The sequence below is a fragment of the Rhipicephalus microplus genome, chromosome 7 (genome assembly GCF_043290135.1).
Source record: "Rhipicephalus microplus isolate Deutch F79 chromosome 7, USDA_Rmic, whole genome shotgun sequence".
Classification (NCBI taxonomy): domain Eukaryota; kingdom Metazoa; phylum Arthropoda; class Arachnida; order Ixodida; family Ixodidae; genus Rhipicephalus; species Rhipicephalus microplus.
In genome coordinates this window covers 5,256,478-5,275,050 of record NC_134706.1, presented here as the reverse complement: position 1 = coordinate 5,275,050, position 18,573 = coordinate 5,256,478, and the positions used below count along the sequence as shown (strand labels likewise).

The 18,573-nt window shown below is 46.1% G+C and overlaps 1 long non-coding RNA gene across 1 annotated transcript in view; it reads left to right on the top strand.

The window, feature by feature from the left end:
• The first annotated feature begins 1,086 nt into the window (after nt 1–1,086).
• The window catches only part of LOC142767235 (uncharacterized), a 112,146-nt gene continuing 94,659 nt past the window's right edge, over nt 1,087–18,573 (top strand). Inside the window, exon 1 of the long non-coding RNA XR_012884788.1 lies at nt 1,087–1,404. This is a non-coding gene — a long non-coding RNA (uncharacterized LOC142767235). The remainder of the gene's footprint in view (nt 1,405–18,573) is intronic.

Here is an 18,573-nt window from a genome sequence, read left to right as displayed (position 1 = left end):
TAGGGCGGCAGAGAAACGGACAGACAAACAGACCGACAAAGATATTTGCGTCGAAGTACCCCAAGAAAGACTATCTTCTTTAAAAGCAATTATTGCGCATATCTGAGGCACAATAACAACACGTCAATATTCTGTGGTGTGTCCCTTTATACTAGGGAAGACACACATAAATATTTTTAAGGACCGTAGCGTTTATAACGCTGCGATGACAATGCAATGCTGCGCACAAAAAGGCACGCGTTTCCAATGCTTTGCCAAGACAACGCCGTGGTGACACTTGCTCGTCACTTTGCGTTCTGTGCTTTAACGCCTCCGAGACGGGCACGCACGCCACACGCTTGCTATATCAGAGGCCATCTTTCGTTTTCCAACATAGCTGCCAGATAGCGCTCATGTCTCACGTGACCCAATGCTCTCGTTCGCCTCCGCTGCACGCATCGAGAGACTCTAACGCAGCGCCTCCAGAATACCATTCACCAATTTTTTCGCCCAGAACATCAAATAAACGTTTTGTTGACTCTCTACAGACGCAAAACTATCGTATTTCGACGACATTTGCAGTAAAACATGCAGATACGGGGCTAATGTTTTCTTCGTGCGCCTATGTGTATATATATGCATACTTATACATATCTGGGACATGCCAGTGACGGCAAAAGTGAGCGGATAGTGTCCATAAAGTTGCTATTGCAATAAACTCATGCCATCTTCTGCTAAAGGGAACCATGTGTAGATGCGAAGCAGCGGGCGCTAACGCTTACACTATAGCGGTGGCGTTGACGCTGATCGCGGCGTTGCGCAGGCGAGAAACCTAGGGAGGCGCCAAAAGTTCGAAGTGCGTCTGCTTCAGTTACCGTCTGCAACCGTCGGACTATCGTGTCTCAGTGATTCGAATAAGCGATACAATACGCCAGGGCCAGACAGATGATCAGCTATCCCCTCTTGCGAGTGCAGGCTGCTGCGTCACTGTGGCTCCGACGGCGATAAGGAAGCTCACGCCATTTTTATCAAATCGCACCGGGGTGCTGTGGCGCTATGATGATCGGACGAAGACCCGAATTTCACGTACGCTTCTTCATCGAGATGCTCTCGGATAGCGCACATTTACGAACGGCTACGCATTGCGCATAGGCGCGACCGAAGCGGCGGTTCGCATGTGACAACTGCGGTGGTAGAAAAACGTTCACCCATCGAACCGCAAGTTCTTCTCTTTAGCTCTGTTTGACTGCCCACTGTATAGCCTACTGCAACTACCTTTGTGCAACGTGCTTGGCCTGTTCGACATCCGACATTCGTAGTAAGAGAGACTTCTGCACAACCAACACGACTTGACGCCGCAGAAGGCCATTCAAGCTCTACGACGCGTTTTGACATCCACGGCCTTGCAGAAGACGAACTGGAAATGTAAGTGCAATTAAGTTACTACGTCCCTCTGTAGCCTCAAAGAATTTGCTTAATTAAGTTGTTCTGCTTGGCTGGTTGCTTCGAGGAACAGCGCAAAAAAAACAGAACAATAGAAAACACTCACAGCACTGGTTCTAAACAATGTTGTTGTGAGAAAAAAAAAGCTTACGTTCAGTGACAGTGGCCACTAGTAACTTCAAAAAAGTAACCCACATCTAAAAGACTAGTAACCTTGCCGCTAAAGCTATCACTCATTTTGTACACACATGATTTCGTGAGATCTGACCTAATTGAAAACATGAGTAATTTGGCTATATGCTGTTTTTTTTTTATAACCTCCGAGTACTCGGAGGAGAAATTTAGCAGCGCTTGCCCACAATATCCTCCAAGATATTCAAAGCCAGTGTTGAATTTTTTGTCGAGCTTGTAAAAAATGACACAGATATGTCTTGCCTTGAGTCAGCCCTCAAGAAGTCGTGTGAGCACAAAATATGAGTGATAGCTGTGCCGCAAAGGTTACGCATGCATTAGATGTGTTTATCCACTTGATGCTTCAATTTTTTGTGTCGTCCTGAATTCCTCACTGTGTTCGTGTTCGCACACCCCGTCTTTTTGAAGTGTTAGCATACTTGAATGACGGCGTTATTTGCACTTGCGGCAAAAACGCCACAGTAGTATAAAGACTACTATGCTAGACATCCAACCCGATGGTCGCGTGTTCGATGCCGGTCTCGCTTTACATGTATGCATAGACACTGAAGGTCCCGCGTAGTTACATCAAGGTACATGCTAAAGAGCACCAGGTGGTCAAAATTTTCGGAGCCATCCACGACGGCGTGCCTCCAGATCATATTGTGGTTTTGGCGCGGAATACGTCAGTGATTAGTTTTACACTTCCTGCAAAAACCCACGATGACATTTTTGTTTTTAAGAAAGCTGTTTCAGCCAACCATTAGGAACAAACAAAAAGCTATCATCATCACAAAACTGCACTCACTCTCTCTATCTCTCTCTCTTCGTCCTCCTTTTCATATTTTAACTGAAATAAGAGGCGCGCACACAGGCACTAGAAAAGGAAATCACACAGCCTGTTCTAGTGTCTGTGTACGCGCCCTTATTTCTGTTAAAAGATTAACCAATACCAACTAGCCCAATTATCCGTGCTTTTTTTTTTCATCCTTCTGCCTCGACCTTGGAACACGTGCGCTAATTGGTCAGGCAGGCGCGGGATGCGCTAATCCTGATGAACGAGACAATAATCTGACAGAGAAAGAAAGGTGCGGTAAAAGGTGAAATAAAACGGAAAAAAAGGGAGGAGAAAAGACAGAAATATAAGAAGGTACGGAAAGATATAGGAAAAACACACCTAAAGACGTATAAAAATGTAAAGACTAAAAGAGAAAGGAAAACTCAAATATAAATAAAGAAATAGGTGTACAGGGGTAAAGAAGTAGAAAGAAGGAAGAAGCAAGAAATATGAGGAATTGGGGAGAAAGAGGATATATAGAAGAAAAAGAAAGGATTAAGGAAGGGAAAGAAATAAAGAAGAAAACAAAAATGAAATGACGTGAGGTAGGCGGAGAAAAGGAAAGACGAAGCATAACAAGACACGCTGCACAGCTGTGCATTTCCTTCAGGTTTCACACAATGAGTGCGAAGCCACTATAATTTATTTTGTTCACTTCCGGAATGCCACAAATAAAGCTAGCAGAAGAAATATAACTATCTAAAAAGATATAAAGAAATTAACACAGCGCATGTTAATTTCACACATGAGAAGAAAAAAGCTAAAGGGCAGCTTTAAATGTGAATTTACAGCACTTGATTTGTTGTGTGACCAGACACAAACCAAAACAAACTTGCATAAAACATTTCACCCCATTCCTGAATGCACAGAGAGACCTGCGTCTTGACTCTTCAAATATTCGAGTTTTGAGAAAAGCGGTTAAGATTTCGTGAGCATTTCCCTCCGTCGACGACACCAACTTTCCCGAGGTGTGGCTGGACCTTTTTTTTTTTTCCAGCCTGAGAGATCCGCATGCCAGTCGTATAATTATCGTTAATGTGGGGAGCATCTGCATGAATTTCTCACGAGGTCGATGAACTATGCGAAATATTAATGTCTACGCCACGGCGGCTGATTTTTTTTTTAATTCATTCGCGCCATCAATCTGTAATGTAAAAGCATCCTTTTTCATTTCTTTTTTTTGTTTGTTTTGTGGAATATTTTCATATATGTGCGGTTTTCGAAAGCGCCACTTGTTGAGTGGTCTCTGCTTATTTAACAAACTAGGTGTTAACGGAAATTTGAAAATCTCCCCGCTTTTGACTCATCGTGGTGGGTTCGTATCCAGGCCACGTTCACGTCACCACCAGCGCGCCCACCGTTCGTCATGCAGCAGTGATAACGAGACGAAAATATTCGGCGTTGATAATGATTGTATTTATATGGCGGAAGTAATCTCCAAATATTTTTTTTTCTTGAGAATGTAAGAAAAAAGTTAGAGGTATGATATTATAAATGGTTGTTTATGAATTGTTACGTGGAAATGACAGAAATCAGTTCGTAACCACAGCACAGCTCACACACAATGTCAACCTCCTCATTTCTAGCCTTAGGCGTATTTTAGGGTATGTCCCACTATGACATGTTACCATCAGCCGAAACCACGTAAAATATGTGCGTGTGTATGTATGAGTGTATTAATTATGTGTCTGCACAAGTGTGCGTTTACTACTTGTTTTAATTACGCATAGCTATGCTGCTGTTGGTAAAAACACTTGTGATTCATCCTCGATACTACTCCTGCATGGGCTCAGTTTTGAGCCTGCAATAACCTGTAAATAAATGAATAAATAAAGCCATAGCTTTGCCGCAAAGGCGGAGCAATGACCGCGATAGCAACAAAGTGTCAGGTCACGCGCTGATTGGTAAGCAGATCGAAACGTGCCGCGTGTTTCTCACGCACAAATGACACACGAAGCGTACTCACAGGTACAGATGCACGCGAATAAGCGTCTCAGTCGCTGTGTCTGAAAAGCACGCCCTTTTCACAAATGGAGGCTGTGCAACGATTGCAGATACCTTTGTGCGCCGCGTAACTACAACAGTATCGTTCTAGTGCAAGCCCAACGCCAGCCAAGGCGTATGATCCTCCCCACCGGGAGATAAGGGGGCGCAAGAGATCGTCTACTGCCTACTCCTTTCCGCGAGCCAAAGTACGCGTGAGAGATGAGAGCCGCCGCGTGGTCATTGCGCCGATAATGCTGAAAATACCCCAGAGATGCCCGCCAACAGCGGCAAGTGGTAGATATAAAAAGCTGTCTGTTTGAACAGTGAAGGAAGTGCCCCTCGGTGGCTCAGTGGTTAACGCCTCGCATTCACGACGTAAAGGTCACACGTTCGATTCCGCACGCTGTGTCTTTTCTGGATTTCTTTATTTCTTGCGTTTTCATATATGTAGGCAAGGGGATAGAATCTCCCCAATGCTATTTACCGCGTGCTTACAGGAGGTTTTCGGAGGCCTAGTATGGGAACAGTTAGGTATGAGAGTTATGGAGAGCACCTTAGTAACCTGCGCTTCGCCGATGACATTGCATTGTTGAGTAACTCAGGGGACGAATTGCAACTCATGATTAGGGAGTTATACAAGGAGAGCAGAAAGGTGGGTCTTAAAATTAATCTGCAGAAAACGAAAGTAATGTACAACAACCTCGGAAGAGAGCAGCACTTCGAGATAGGTAATATTGCACTTCAAAATGTAAAAGACTGTGTCTACTTGCGGCAGGTAATAACCACGGAGCCGAACCACGAGACTGAAGTAACTAGAAGAATGAGAATGGGGTGGAGTACATTTGGCAAGCACTCTCAAATTATGACAAGTAGATTGCCACTATCCCTCAAGAGGAAGGTATATAACAGCTGTATCTTGCCGGTACTTAGCTACGGAGCAGAAACCTGGAGACTTACAAAGAGGGTTCAGCTTAAATTGAGGACGACGCAGCGAGCAATGGAAAGAAAAATGGTAGGTGTAACCTTAAGAGACAAGAAGAGAGCAGAGTGGATTAGGGGACAAACGGGGGTTAAGGATATCATAGTTGAAATCAAGAAGAGGAAATGGACATGGGCCGGGTATGTAGCACGTAGAAGGATAATCGCTGGTCATTAAAGGTAACTAACTGGATTCCCAGAGAAGGCAAGCTGGTTAGTGGGAGACATAAGGTTAGGTGGGCAGATGAGATTAAGAAGTTTGCGGGTATAAATTGGCAGCAGCAAACACAGGACTGGGTTAACTGGCGGAACATGGGAGAGGCCTTTGTCCTGCAGTGGACATAGCCAGGCTGATGATGATGATATGTAGATGCGTATATATATACGGTGCATGACGCCGACGCCGGCGCTGAAATCCAACCGAGACTGTCCATATAATTGCTATCGCAATAATGAATAAATAAACGTGGGGGGGGGGGGGGGCTGAACTTTACACTAGCCGCGTAAAGCTCAATAAACAGTGAAGCTTGTTGATATTAGGTGTTCACGTGGCCTCTTGGATGATGCTAGGTCTTTCTTCAGTGTGGAGAGATTAGAATCAACCGACAGCCTGTCACCGACCATGGGAGAATTTCAAAACTGCAGCGCCAAAAACTAACGTGCAAAGATGGCTGTGGTACCAGCGGTCGCAGCACGGGCCTTTCGTCGATCGTGCTCGGCTCCCGCAGCGGACAAACTCGGCGCGGCGGTTGCGCGGACTGTCTCACAGTTGGGCGCGGCTGAGAAGCAACAGCGGGGAGAGTTTAGTGATGCGTAATAAGCAACGTCACGGAGTGTTTTTTTTTTAGAACACCCGATGTTTTACTTCCAGCATTAAGACCCTCGCTCTTGAAACGGTGTATATTTGTTCCACAAAAATAACCCTGCCCCGCCGCGGTGGTCTAGTGGCTAAGGCACTCGGCTGCTGACCCGCAGGGCGCGGGTTCGAATCCCGGCTGCGGCGGCTGCATTTCCGATGGAGGCGGAAATGTTGTAGGCCCGTGTACTCAGATTTGGGTGCACGTTAAAGAACCCCAGGTGGTCTAAATTTCCGGAGCCCTCCACTACGGCGTCTCTCATAATCATATAGTGGTTTTGGGACGTTAAACCCCACATATCAATCAATCAAAATAACCCTCACTTATCTTGCGTTAATGTCCTTGCTTTATAACCATGATCCCGGTACTTCCCACTTACTAACTACGCACGCAATATCAGCGTGACACAGCGTTGTTGATGAAAAAGTGGCGTAAGCCACTTTTTCAAAAAAGTAATGTGAGAAAACCAGATAACATTTGTAGCTGTAGGACAGAAATACTTCCCAAACACTCAATTTTTTTTCTTAGAATGTAGACAACATATTTCCAACAAATCTTTGCAATTCATTGTGCAGGTAGCCCACATGCAGTGGGACACATTGACGAAGACCATGCTTGTAACCTGCTTTTACAAACAACATTTCCTCTCGAGAATCGGCTTCGCTAAACAAGCCGGCGTTGATGATATGGCGAGACAGAGGGAAGCAGTGGGTCACATGCAATGGCACCGCTATTTGTGCGACTCCCACAGCTCCGCTTAGATGTTGCCTCGCAAAGCTTGAAAGAACATTCTAAAAAGCAAACTTTGTTCGATGGAAAGCTTTTGTTCGAGCAATCGAGCTCAATGTTTCCCGCGAGGCAGTAGAAGCAATCTTGACCAAACCACGCAAAGAACATGCGACGGCCTGTGAGGGAAAGCAGCCCAGTAGGTTTAAATGTTTACCGAGCCCTAATCTCGTTTGTGAACAAAAGGAAGCGCTCTTTCTCTCGGAATTCTCAGTCGAGTGAGGCCCGGCTAAAACAATAATGCAGAACACCCCGAACGAGAAAATTGGTGTCTAAACGTTTCATCTGTCTTCAGAAGCCGCTACTATAGATTAGAAGCTGAAAATGCAATTAGGTATTTGTACTAAATTTTTGCTTTATGAAATAAATGCCGTAGAACTCGAGCACTAGCGAAAATTTATGAATAAAATAAAAAATATATCAGAACAGGATAATGAGAACCCAGATGCATAGCTGTAAGGTTCATGATCATTCCGAATTACGTTTTTCTCACTCCAATCGTTGCATGTCAGTTCTTTTCTTCAATAATTATGAATCACCCGGGTTTTCATGTAATTAGATCCTAAAAATGCAATAGGCCTAGCCCTTTTTTTCTATTTCTGTAGCGTATTTGTTTATCTGTCCTTTTTTGTCAGCCATTGTCACAGCATCTTTCATGCTATTATGAAGCAAGCACAGTGAACTTTCGTCATTAATGAGAATCGCACGACGAATACGAAATATACTGTAAGTAATAAAACGTCAAAAGTGGAGAGGGAGAGAGAGGGGGGGAGAGAGAGAGAAAGGAAAAGCCGGGAGGTTAACCAGATATTGGCATCCGGTTTGCTACCCAGCGCTGTGGGCGGGGAAGTAGGGGCAAGAAAGGGGGGTAGATAGAGAAAAAAAAACGCACGCGCACTCATAAGAAAACGAAAACCCACACAGAAAGGGCGTCCTAGCTACAACCGTTCAGTAAGGCCGGTCGATCGCAAAAAGTGTAGTAGCGCTTTCAGGGCCCACTTCTGTGAAGTCGCATCCTGTCGATACTGCAGAATTCCCTGCTCTGACAGAGGTTGATCATCTAATTTGTTGAGTTCCTTGCGAAGGCATAGTCGTTGTTTACTATACGCTAGGCAGTCACAAAGAATATGTTGGAAGGTTTCCTCTTTGCCACAGTGGCCACAGGCTGCGGTGTCGGCCATCCCAATGCGGAAAGCATACGCGTTGGTAAACGCAACGCCCAACCACAGCCTGCATAACAGCGCCTGGTCTGCTCGGCAAAGCCTCGACGGGACTTGAAGACTTAGCGTAGGGTCAAGCGAGTACAGTCGGGCATGCTTGAAGTGTGGCTGATTCCATTGTGATGTGGTTTGCTGGCGAGCAAGCCTGTGGAGCTTTCGTGCAGCATCTGTCCTAGAAAGTGGTAGTCGTAGTTTATGATCTTCTTTGTGAGCTGAGCGGGCAGCTTTATCGGCCCGTTCATTGCCTATGATTCCGCAGTGACTGGGAAACCACTGAAATGTAATTTAGTACCCTCTCTCAGTCAGGTGGTGTATAACCTCTGCTATTTCTAGTACCAGCTGCTCGTGTGGTCCACGGCGTAAGACCGATAGTAGAGACTGCAGTGCCGCCTTCGAGTCACAGAAAGTAGTCCACTTGCGCGTAGGTTGATCAACTACAAATTGCAACGTGGCACGAAGTTCTGCCAATTCTGTTGCCGTTGATGTTGTTGCGTGAGATGTCTTGAATTTAATTGTCGTGGCCAACCTTTTTATCACTACTGCTCCTGTAGAGCTGTCCGGCTGAACTGATCCGTCAGTGTATATATGTGTGGAGTCTTGGTATTTCTCATACAACAGAAGTAGTGTGAGCTGTTTAAGAGCCGGTGACGACAAGTTGGCCTTTTTCTGGACGCCAGGTATGTTAATATTAATCATTGGTTGAGCGAGGCACCATGGCGGAGTCACAGGTCTAGCGCCAGGAGAGAACGAAGTTGGGATCGACTCACCATGTGCGGTCACTGTTTAGCAGTAACATGTGCATGGTCGGACCACTGGTAGAGAGGCTAGGTGATGTCGAGGAGTTAGAGCAAGGTGTCATATATGTGTCCTCAGCACTTCCACATTAATGTGGGTCTTCATGAGGTTGTCCCTTGTGATAGCGATAGTTGCCGCTGTTGGCGCACTTTGGGGCAAGCCTAAACATATCCGGAGTGCTTGAGCCTGCACGCTTCGAAGCATTTGTATGCTTGTTTTACTTGCGTTGGTTAACACAGGTAGGCTGTACCGAAGGAATCCAAGGAAAAGAATCCTGTATAGTCACAACATAGCAGTTGTGGACATTGCCCAGTTCTTTCCAGTGAAGAACTTGAACAGATGACAGATGCCTGTCAATCGCCTTTTCATGTATGATACATGCGAGCTCCATGAGAGGTCTCTGTCAATTATAACACCTAGGAACTTGTATGATCGGAGGTGACGTATCCTTTCGCTGTTTATCAGAACGCTGTAGTTCTGCATTGGTTTGCGCGTAAATGCCACAAGTGCACATTTCTAAGAGGAAATTTCCAGACCTCGTTGATGAAGGTAAATAGCAACTTGAGTGGCAGCTCTCTGAATTCGCGCTCGAAGCTGTAGACGTGTTACTGCAGACGTCCAAACGCAGATGTCGTCCGCGTACATTGACAATCTGACAGTACTTGGCAGATACTCATTGAGAGCTATTAGCGTCAGGTTGAATAGTACAGGGCTAAGTATGCCACCCTGGGGAACACCACAATGGCTGTAATGTAGCGAAGTGTCACCATCCTCGGTTCTCACAAAAAAGGATCGCTCAGAGAGATAGCTGCGTAGCCACTGAAACATCCGACCACCCACTCCTACCTTCTTGAGAGCGGTGAGGACCGCTTCATGTGTGACGTTATCGTACGCCCCTTTAACATCAAGAAATAAAGAAGCGCAGAGATGCTTACTGGCTTTTTCGTGTTACACGTAGCTGACCAGGTCTATGACGCTATCAATTGATGACCGGCCACGGCGAAATCCCATCATAGCGTCCGGGTAGATTTTGTAATGCTCCAGGAACCATTCTAGACGTCCAAGTACCATCCTCTCCATCACTATGCCCAAGCAACTAGCCAGTGCAATCGGGCGGTATGATGTGAGCACCAATGGTGACTTGCCAGGCTTCAGTAATGGAACCAAACGGCTGGTCTTCCAGTTAATTGGGAGGCTGCCCTCTCGCCCCGAATCGTTGTATATCTTGAGGAGGGCACTCCTCGCACACTCACCAAGGTGACACAGTGCTCTGTATGATATTCCACCAGGCCCGGGTGCTGATGTCCGTCTACACAAAGCCAGTGCTGCTTAAAGCTCATGAATAGAAAAAATTGGTCCATGTGGTGATCGTGTGATGTCGTGCGACCACGTGAGAGCGTGGAGATGTTGGGATCTGCGAGTTGCCCAGATAAGTTGGCACAGAACTCTTCTGCCACGTCGACCTCCGATCTCTGTTCAGAGAGGGCTAGAGCCTTGAATGGAGACCGCTGAATGGGAGCTGTCCGGAGCCCTCTTATCGTCCTCCACAAGTGTGATAATGGCTTGCGAGGATCTAACGACGCGCAGAAGGCTGCCCAACGTTGTGACTCTAGCTTGTCTATGCGGCGTTGTATCTTCTTCTGAAGACGTCTAGCGATTCGTAAATCGTTGATTGCTTTCGTGCGTCGGTACCTTCGTTCCGCACGCCGTCGGAGAGCCCGAAGTCGTTCTAATTCCACATCGAATCCGGTTACTCTCGAAGAGCATGTGAGGGTGCACACTGTGTCTTGCACTGTGGACTAGATCACCTCTTCTAAGTCAAATGAGGTGTTCTCTTGACAGCGTTCTTCCATGAGAGATTCAAACTTGGTCCAGTCCACTCTTTGGATAGTTTCGCGTACCTTGCAAGGTGATAATCCTCTGATCTTGACATATGTGGGAATGTGGTCGCTCTCATGTGTTTATATGTCCGCAAACCATCCGGCACATCTGACGAGACCTCGAGAAACAAAAGCCAAGTCAAGACAACTGCTGTATCCAGGGCCACGTAAAAGTGTTGGGCTGCTATCATTTAACAAGCACAGGTCGTTGTCTGAAGCAAACGTTATCAGACATCTACCCTTTGCCTGATCTTCGGGCTCCCCCATAGCGTATGGTGGGCGTTAAAGTCTCCGATGATCACCCATGGGCCAGGAGTGGATGATAGGGACTGTCCTATTCTTCTGTGGTCAAGTCTACTTGATGGCGACAGGTATGCACCGATAACAGTGACAACACGACCATTTTTCTTCACTGTTAAGTATATATATTGGTTATCGTTGTCAGGTGGTACAGACCGAAGAATGTAGGTCAGGTCACGTCTAATAAACAGCAGGACCTTGCTGTTTCCACTATAACAAGCCGACATAAATGATTCGTATCCGGAGAGTCTGATAGCGCTCGATAAATTTGGCTCACAGATGACGATGATGGGAAACATATTGGTGGAAACGAACCGACGGAGATCTGCAATGCGTGATTTCAGTCCCCGTGCATTCCACAGAAAAATAGTTGCTTTTTTGACCTCTTCCCTGAAAGACAGTGGCTGGTGAGTCATTATCTACTCAAGAGACGCCAGTACTGGACTCAGAGCGTCCAGTACTTGAAGTGCACTTCTGGCTGACGTTGTGCGCATGTTGTTTAACACCGTGCGAATGGCATTAATTATGGGTCGTAGAAGAGCAATCACTTGCTTATCCAAGTTCCGCTGCTCCTCTGTTGTCGCAGCTTGCTCTGATGAATGCGGCTTCTGATGCGGTTCTTCCACAAGTTGCGTGAGCGTAAGTGGCGGCCACTCTTCAGTAGAGAGATATCTACTTGTTTTCTCTCTTCCATCGTCTGCGTTCGCCACGGTATACCCTGCAGTGGGCGCCGTTCCCAGATGCGTTGACTTACTTCTTGTAGTTGACTATGTTCTTCGCGAAGATCTTCGACGGTGACGTCGTCGTCTTCGCCGGACTTTTTCCGCGGCCTCTTTGTGGGTAGAGCTGTCTCGCATCATTTGTCTAAGAATAGTAAACTCCTTCTTTATGCGTGGACAGTCTTTGTAAGATGCACTGTTGGCACCTTGACAATTAGGGCACTTTAGTATGGTTGCACTGCATTTGTCTTCGGTGTGTGGTTCTAAGCATCGGGGGCACACTTCGGAGTTCCTGCACGCTCCCTGCACATGGCCGATCTTCTGGCACTTATGACATCGCATAGGTTTTGGAATAAACGGTCGGACCTGGTGACGAAAGTGGCCAACCTTCACGTGGGAGGGGAGACAGTCCCCTTTGAACGTAATTCTCACACAATGTGCGTTACCAAGGCGGCTGACATTCACAATGACGTTATCTTCATTTGCCGGTTTTATTAGCACTGAGAGATCCGAGTTTGGAATTTCAGTGGCGATGTCATAAATGACTCCTATTGAAGTGGTGCTATCAGCTGGTATTATAGACATGACATTGATGTTACCCAGTTGCGTTACTTTCTGAAGCACGTTTAGCGCACGTGGGTTCAGCACATCGATTGCCAAGATGTTCCTTCTTGCGTTTAAACGTACTTCTTTGATCTGATTTGGCGTAATATTCTCGAGACACACAGAGAGCGCTTGCCTGTTCAGCCCGCGTAGACTGTCGGTAGCCTTCAGCGGCCCAAACAGGATAGAGTGAGGCCATCGCTGAGGTGCAGTTTTCACGGTGGTCGTGCTTGATGCCGAAGATGCATTGACGATCCCTCGTTTAGCCTTGCGGTACAGGACGGGTTAGAAGCCGTCGTCCGAGGACTCGTCACTTGATGCGGAGTACAGCTCAGTGTCCTCACCCTCACTAGACGCGTTTCCTCGCTTCCTCGAAGCAGTCCCCGCGGTCGAACCGGACTCGGACGGTGCCCCGTGAGGTTGAACATCCATCACCACGATATATGGGGCGATAGACCCCACAACTGCGGCGAAAAATCCAGAAAAGCACAAAGATGAGCAAGGTGTGTTCCGTAAACGAATCCCTTCGTCTTTCAAAAGTGGAAATTTTTATTGGGCCAATATTGTCCAACAGATGTGCAAACCCTCTCAGTGCAACGATCGATGCTGGCGAAAATGTCGTCTTCCATGCTTTTAAATCGGCACATAAACTTTTCAGAAAGACGAGGAAAAGAACAAAATGAATTGTTAGCCGTTTTTTCAACTCACTCGAAGTTACTGAGGCGTAACATTACATTGCTCGTCGAATGCCAATAGTGGCTGTTGGCGGCGGGGGCGTCTAAACAAATGACGAAATAAAATAGTGATCACGTGTTAAAATCACCATGACATCGTAGTGATGTCGCAGGTTGCTAGAACTTGTGAAGTCACACAGTGACGTTGTCGCATGACGGCGTCACTTGGTCAGAGGGTGGTGGGTTGGGGGGACAATACTGGAGGCAACACAAAATCAAGAGTGTCAAAATGACTCCAGTGCCTTCGATGGCGGGAGCTGTGCGAAACTATGAAAACTAAGCTTCTTCATTATGCCACGCAGAACCAACAGAAATCTATTATAATCGTCAACCGGCATTCTTCATTTTTTTTCACCTTTTGCTTCACCCCGAAACACGTGAGCGATTTCTCCGGCATGGGATGCGATAACTCTGAGAGAACCAGTACAAAAAGGGAGGTGAAGATGAATAAGATGCAAAAAGAAGAAAAGAAGCTATTGCGGGGATAACCACTATGGTAGCTTAGTTGGTAGAGCACCGTGTGCGTTATTAGAAGGTCGTAGGAGCAGTCCCTGCCCCGGCTAGTTATGTTTTTGTAGACTTTTCCTTCTTCACATTTACATAACATTTACTACTACATTTTCAATGATTTTTAAAGTACTTTTTTTGCCTTTCTTTCGTCTATTTCACTCTTCACTTTCTTTCTCCTCTTTCTTTCCCATTTTCCCTGCACTTTCTTTCTCATCTGTCTTTCCAATTCTCCCTTTCCTTAGTGCAGGGTAGCAAACCGGATGCTCCAATTTCTGGTTAACCTCTCTGCATTTGCCTCATTTTATTCTCTCTCTCTCTCTCTCTCCATTGATTTCCTTGAAAGTGCTGTATGTTATTTCATATTCAAATATGACTCTGTGGTTGCTTCAAGTTGCGGGCATCCCCAGTGTCAATTCTGAGACCTTCTCTTAAACGATGCGTGTAGTTCACTTCGTTATCTAAGCAAAAAATATAATAAGCGCACTATCTGCCATCAACAACAACACAAGAAGTGGGGAGATGATGGTGAGCCTGGTAACGCCGTGAAGTGTTATTAGAAGGCCTGACATAAAATGTGACACACGTTGTCGTAAACAAGTGAGATCGCTAGAAGATTGCGATGCTCGAGAGGAGGCGCACGTCGAAAAGGAAAGCCCCAACAACCCCAAAAACAATAATCGTGTCCTTGGAACGAAAATCAGGAACGTTCAATTATGCAGAAAATAAAAAGAAACGTAGCACTGGGCAAAAGAGATGGATGCCTGTAAACATTGGTGCGGGAATTATCAATTATGGCCCAAGCTCAAGGTTCCACCGGCGACGTGGGGTGACCGGATGGGAAAATTAATAACATAAAGACAGCGCCTGCGTCGATTTTAATCATGGCAAACCCTTCTCGGTTCGTCTTTTTTTTTTTCAATGAAGGGCATTTTGTAGTCTCGCAATGTCGCGCTTGGGCGTTGGCGGTGGTGGCGGCACCATCTACACCCCCACTGCGCAAGCTAACGTCTTGGGTCTCGTACTGCATGCTCGCGTCTCGTGCAAACTCCCCTCCCCCTCTCTCTCCTCACAAGGCCGATTCAAGCACCGTCTGCTAGAGAAAAAAAAATGTCACCGCCTCCTCAAAGGGAATCGTGAGGAAATGCGAATGCATTGCGTAGCGTCCATACGGCGTTTCTAATGTGAGAATCCGGGGTTAGAATACTTTCTTTTCTTTTTGTCTTACACCGTACAGCCAATAGCGCCGTTCGCCGCATGTGGCATTTTTTCTGTCGCTGAAAACGTGGTATGCATTTCCAGCTCTAGTAGCTAGCGGGCACGGTTAAAGATACTATGAAGTGAACAAAACAAATTGTGTTCTTGGTTTGGTGTTGGCGTTTCACAGCGGCGTCTCGAGCTCACATTTACGGATGTTCTCGAGAGGCGCCCAGTCAGCGAATGGTCGAGAGTGAGGCACGAACGGGCGGAAAAGTTGGGCGCCGAGAAGAGAGAGTGAATGGCGAGAGATGGAGTAGCAAAGCACTGAACCTACCCTCTCCTACATTCACTCACACCACATGCTCCGGTTGCTAGGGGCGAGGACAAGCGCGCGCGCCCGAAGCTGTTGCTATGAGTGAAGGAGTGAGAGCAGTGAGCGAGAGCGGTGCCGCAGACGCCACGGACAACGCCGGATGCCTGACATAGCCCGACTAAATAGTGCATCCGCATTTAAAACCAACTGCTCGCGCTGCACAACGTTCACTGGCCATCCCCTACAGTCAAGGGCGTCTTTACTTGGCTTTCGCTTCACTTGACGCTTTGCTTCACTCGAGTAGATGCAATCGAAGCAACAGAAACTTCAAGCAGTAGTGGGGCACAACCCAACATCAGCGTTCCACCACTCGTTGAAGGCAACGCTTCTCCTTCATTCAATAAGTGAGAATAATAAAGACGAAATAACAATAAACATTCCCAAACCATACACAATTACGCAACATTTACGCGATAGCCTGAAAACTCTGGGACACATTTACGCGATGCGGGTGGCCCTTTTTTAAGTTTCCTTTAACAAATACTGAAAGGATCAGTGAAAGCACTGGTTTTAGAAAAGTGGAGAAGAGGTCACTGTCACACATCACAGAGTGGTAGCAGTATTGAATTTACTTTTCATATAAGTGACATTTGCGTCATAGTATTGGTACATCTCCGCACTGAGTCCTAACCTGTCAGACCAGCTTTGTGCCAGCTTTTATCCTATAAGACAGAGGTGGCAGGATCGACCCACGGTCATTTCCTTTTTGTAGTGTTTCGATGGAAAAGAGGTGAAATTACGTGGATAGTGCTCATAAAGAGAAACACCCGATTTCTGTGATCATCTCGACGAGTTCCATGTAAATTGAAACGGGTTCCACTTGACATGATTTGGCAGTCAAATGTTACACCCAGCTGGCTTTAATGCAAAAGCATGTCTCCATCTGTTTGGTAGAGAGGGGTGTACAAATGAAACAATGTCCCCGGAACCTTAGATTTATTAAGGATCCTGCGTACGGACTTCCATCTCCATGAAGTATGAAGACAATTGAAACAACACAGTGACCACGAATAAAAGCAAATAAATGCACAATGTTTCAGCGCCTGTACGGGATGCTTGCTTTATTTGTCGTCATATTTGTTCCTGGCAAGATGGGTTTCCGTTTAACTATCGATTTTATTAATGTGGTATGAGAGAAATCACACACAAAAAAGAAAAGATCCGAGAACTTCCCCAATTAGGAAAGTGAAAGCAAACGATCTTTGGCATTGCGTGTCTTGCAGCTTTCTTTCTCTTTATTTCTTTTTCAATATTTTTTCTGACATGCTTTGCTGCTTTTTTTCTATCACATTGCGCAATGCTCTCTTCTAACCTTTTTTTTTTTCCTTCTTCCACACCATGAACTTGTCCTTCACCCACGTGCTTTGGTTGGGCAGCACCTATTTTGCTAGGGCAACGACGATGAGCGTCCGTTTATTTTCAGGCAACAATGAAGTGTGAACTGACAGGTAACATCAATAATAAATCATATTGGCGCATCATAGACCACCGGCGTGTCCTTTATTGGGAAACAGTAGCTTTTGGAAAACGGTCTACACGGGTGCGCTTGAGACCGTTGCACCCTTGAGTGCCGCAATTCTCTTCACTCGGCCTACTTTTCGCGCAGTACGCCGCACCATTAACGAAACGTGTAACCCATTACAGTCTTCGCTTGCAAGCGGGCGTACACGCAGACAATATCAATGCAACCTCGGAGTCCGCCTCGGTGGATCGGTGGCTAGGGTGCTCGGCCACCGACCCGAAGATCGCGGGTTTGATTCCGGCCGTCGTTGTCGCACCTTGATGTCGGTAAAACGGTAGAAGCCCGTGTACTGTACGATGTCGGTGCATGTTAAATAACACCAGATGGTGCATTTTTTGAACTCTTCACTACGCCGTCTCTCATAATCGTATCCTGGATTTGTGACGTGAAACCCCCATATTAGTATTAATGCCACCTCGGAAACGATTATTGCGCACCAAAGCAATGTTCGTGCTGGAAAAACACACGCAATCATTGCAACGCTCATTGAACCATTGCATCACAAAAAGTTTGGCGGCCAGCGAAGTGAACTCAGCTCCCATAATTACACTATACAAAAGGGGAAAAAACAAAAACAAAGCACACAAAGTAACCCAATGCGAAACGCTTCAAGGAAAGGCCAAGTGATGGTATTTATATCATATACAGTCCTGATTTTGTTGTCTGCATTCGTTTGGCCACCATTAGTGTTGACCGATTTTCGCGCGACCTCATAGGCTTATCATCGCATCCGCGATCTGCGGGAGGAGATTCCTGAAATAGAAGTTCAGTTTCCGGTCATCGCTCCCAGTCCTTGTAGTTTGTGCAACAGTTTGCCCTTATGTTGCTCCCATGGATGTATGTTCGCGCCGCCATATTGCTGTTTGTTTTACATGCGAGCACGATGATTGTCACGTAGTGGTTACGATCATAACTAGAGCCACGTTGGTGCTCACAGCACTTCCGGTTGTAGCCTAATCTTTTGTTATGAACTTCCGGTTCTGGCACCTTTGTTGGCTTTTCACCTATAATTGCTTACGCGCACTTGACTTCTCCTTTATAGAAGTTTACATGTGGACACACGCAAAGGTACGCCTAGGTCACAGCCATAGCGTTTCCTAATAATACAGTACAGAGAACTCTGGCGCTCATTTCTATGGCAGCTGTTAGGCATGGCGCTCCAGCCAGAATGGTAATTGTGAACAGTGCACAGATTTGTCTGGCATTCGTTCTTTGGGCTCCGTTTCACTCCATGTAACCTGGAACTGCTTTGTCGCAAGACTAAGTTCAGCAATTGTTCAGCCGTCTCACTTTACCACCTTAACGTTTTTAGATTCACCACTTCAAATTAGCTCACAAAGTTCTCAGCAATTTATTCTTTTATCCAAAATGAACTCGAAAACAAAAAATAAATAAGCTCAACGAGCGTTCGAAGCCGCAACCTCAAAAATGAGGGAAATTGGTGTACCATCATTACCATGGTGGCTTAATGATCACAGCGCAAGTTTCTTCAAAGTGTTGTAGAAAAGTTTATGGTGACACTTGGTCATACCAAAGTTACGAAGTCATTACCTAACTAAAACAAAGCAAAGAAAGAAAACAAAACTAATGCTAACCTATATGTCTTTACCCTCAAATCATCACAGGTAGATTGCCACTATCCATCAAGAGGAAGGTATATAACAGCTGCATCTTGCCTGTAC